Source organism: Sinocyclocheilus anshuiensis, unplaced genomic scaffold (genome assembly GCF_001515605.1).
Source record: "Sinocyclocheilus anshuiensis isolate Anshui unplaced genomic scaffold, SAMN03320099.WGS_v1.1 scaffold2152, whole genome shotgun sequence".
NCBI classification, from domain to species: domain Eukaryota; kingdom Metazoa; phylum Chordata; class Actinopteri; order Cypriniformes; family Cyprinidae; genus Sinocyclocheilus; species Sinocyclocheilus anshuiensis.
In genome coordinates, this window is record NW_015544253.1 from 164,512 (window position 1) to 168,178 (window position 3,667).

General features: G+C 34.7%; 1 pseudogene; it reads left to right on the forward strand.

Moving 5' to 3' along the window:
• The window catches only part of LOC107697979 (ubiquinone biosynthesis protein COQ4 homolog, mitochondrial-like), a 7,502-nt pseudogene extending 5,556 nt beyond the window's left edge, over positions 1–1,946 (forward strand).
• Positions 1,947–3,667: the final 1,721 nt, after the last annotated feature.

Genomic DNA, 3,667 nt, shown 5'->3' on the forward strand with positions numbered 1-3,667 from the left:
TCAGAATGATTTTAAAGTAAGTCTGAAATCTGCAGCTGGATCATGAACAATGTGTACTGATCCATCCTTGAGTTTTAACTTTTTAACAAAACCTGCCTTGAATTGTCCCTCATTCAGGAAGCAGTCTGGAGTAAAATTATTTGCGCAGACAAACGAATTTAGGTGTATTCAGTGGTGCATTAGCATTAAAAACAAAACTAATGCACTGTGTCCTCAGTTGCTCTGATGTTGGGAGAAAATTAAGATTCTTATGTTCTTCTACATCACAAAACTACAAAACACCTGCATCGCATACAAGACATTGTCGCTACAGCTGCTGGAGCGTGGAGAAAATTATGGATTTCATACAACTGGCAATGGGCAAAAATATGCTAATATTGGACAGTACTTCAGCGTTTGTGGGCGGGGCCTGAGCAATATGACACCATACTGCTCAGAAAATCAAAACGGCTTGATAATTGAGAAAAAAGGAGTGAATGGATTTTTATCATTGTAGGGTGGTTGTGTTCACACACTGCTAAGATACATTTATATGCAAACACCATGTAAAAGTGAAATTTGCATCCAATGTCTACTAATAAAGTAATTGAAAAGTTACACTACTTATTACATTTTAGGTTGGGTAACTTGTAATCTGTAACCTATTACATTTCCAAAGTAACCTTCCCAACACTGGAAACTCGATGGAGCAAGACCACAAGGACAACCTCAGAGCTTAATAACACATTTTATTATGGAAGAATGAATATAAATGCTTTAACAAAAATACAAGCTTCGCATATCTTATTGTAAACCTATAGAATGTCTTTCCCCTTAGACTTTGATTGTAAGTTCATACTGTCAAAGCGATTAACATTGTTGTGAGGCAACATTATTGTCTGTGGTAACTGACAGACTAATAGAGATGTGGTCTGTAGAGGTTAAGTTGCAGTTAACCTAGAAGATTCCTTTATGTAGATATGCAATCAGTGACAAGTTCAAGTCAGTATAATGTGTTTAATTAACACAGTGATTAAGTGCTGAAGTGTGTTAAGTCATATGTTTATAATATGACTGAACACACTTCAGCACTTAATCACTGCAACTGCATCTCAAACTGTATAGCTTTGTATTCCAGGAATGCAGTAAATCTGTATGTCCCCTTCTGCTGAAATTTTCTGTGATTTACAACCAATATTTGTCCTCGCTGAGTATTTTCCATTCTTATGTTCATGTTTCATTATGGTCGTTATATAGAAGGTTTCATTATTATGACATCCTAGTGCTGTCATTCTTTGCTTTCATCTAATACTGTACACTGTGACCAGTTTTAGAGTTTTACTGTCTCCCAGGTCACCACAAGGATATTACAAACATCCTAATAAATATTTGTTAATTTTGTATTTCTTCCTGATATTACTAATATAATGATATTAATGTATTTGGGTAATAAAAGTGACGTTATTTCTAGTATATTTGATTAATTTGATTTTAATTTGCCATAAAAAACATATGTGGATGTACCTCTCAAAAACGTCAAGAACTTCAATCATATTACACCCCACACCCCAAAATCAAAGGGGGAAAAAAATCTGTATATTTTATTTTGTTTACAAAAATGTACCTTAAAATTGTCATTTACTGTAATCCCAAAATGTTTAAATTGTTAACTTGTGCTGTTTTTAATAAAAATAAAATCATGTGTTCATCCTATAAATGTATTACAGTATGGGTAAATAAAATTTGATGTGTGTCTCTATGTTGATGATGTCAGTCGTCTACAGTTGCTGGTTCAGTCTCTGGGACCATGGGCTCTGCACAATAGTGGTCGTGCCCGATGTGTTCTGAGCATCTTCTATGAACGACGCTGGGAGCAGAACCTTGATGAATTGAGACATGAGTTTAACATTGAGCCACCACCTGTCAATCTGATCCCATCCATCAAGAATACATCGTCAAACTCGTAGTACGCTCACCTGTCTAACTGATGAAAATTTTAGCTTGTGGGAGATCCCCACAAGGAAACTACATATATTCTTTTTGCAACAAAGATAACCTTTCCTTCTTCCTCCTATGATGGGAAATGATGCCCCAAAAAACAAAACAAAAAAAGTCATGTAACAATGTAAAAATACTATGGCATGAATAGTGAAGAAATTAGGTTGTTCAGAAAGAAGATGAAGGAAGTTTAATATAAAACATTTTGTAAACATCTATTCACTGTTGATTTATAGGATTATAGGAACACACTTGATACTAGAATATTTATTGTTGCTACTACAGTGGAGTTAAACCAGCACAAGAACAAAATTGTGACATCCTTATTTTTTATTTTGAAAGTTTTAATAATAATAATAATAATAATAATAATAAACATGATATAGTCTGTTTAATGAAATAAGTGATGACAATAGTACCTCTAGAAATATTGGTGCTATTTTCTCAGTTATATTTTGTAATTTTAATGTTTATTTATAATTAAATATTATCTCAAAATAAAGAAAAATAATGCTCAATCAGTCTGATCAGATATTTATTTACATTTTTGGATTTGTCTTTTAAAACAAATTAATATTGATACAGTTAACAGTGCAAAGTGAAAACCATGCAGTAATCTGCATGTAGATAACATGCAGATAACAATAAACATAAAGATGCATAATATAACAATAAATAAAAATGTTCATAATATAACACATTTATTTTGCATCCATTTCGAATTTGCAGCAGCTGAGTAAAGTCTGTTCTCTGGTGAACCAGAAGAAAGTGAATATTGTCCTCTGCTACTATCTAGTGGGCAGTGTTGGGGAGTAACTAGTTACATGTAACGGCGTTACGTAATTTAATTACAAAATAAATGTAACTGTAATCAGTTACAATTACTAAGAAAAAATGTGTAATTAAATTACAGTTACATATGAAAATGTTAAAGATTACAAAGGGGATTACATTTGAATATTTACACACATCCACATACAGATTTAATTGATTTCTTTCCCAAATTGCACTGACTACTCTGAGACGTATGGCCCTATAATTTCCGCGATGCGGAAAACACAGACTGGTTCGTAGAATCCAGTCATAAAACGGAATTCCTATAGCCTAACGCGGGCAATTCCCGGTGGCCTGGCAGCCGATTTGGCCCGCTATTTGAATATTATTATTGTATAATTGCCTGCAGAATGTACTAAAGCGATTATTTCCGAATTCGCCATTCGATAAGTAAATCTCTAGTAAATCATGAATCGCTTAGTCGTGGCTGGCAATGCTTCGGCTCACGCGCTCTCCGCGACTCCGCCAAACGGTTTGGATCAGATCAGAGTAATCAAAGCGAGAGAGAGAATGGAGTGGACTGTGGAAGCGCACAGGTGAAGCAGAGAAGCAAAACTACTGTTCAGGGTTTCAAGTGCAGGTCTCATCTGTAAATATGCTATTGTTGTTTTGTCTTTGTTTACTTAGTTAAGCACAACTCAACCTTGCCAAGACAGAACTGCTTGTGGTTCCATCATCTCATCACAATTTCACCATCCAGTTAGGCACATCAACCATAACTCCTTCAAAAAACAGCCAGAAACCTTGGAGTTATGATTGATTTCAGCTTACTTTCTCAGACCACATTGTTAAAATGTCCGGTCCTGCAGATTTGCTTTATTTAACATCAAGAAGATCAGGCCCTTTCTTTCGGAAC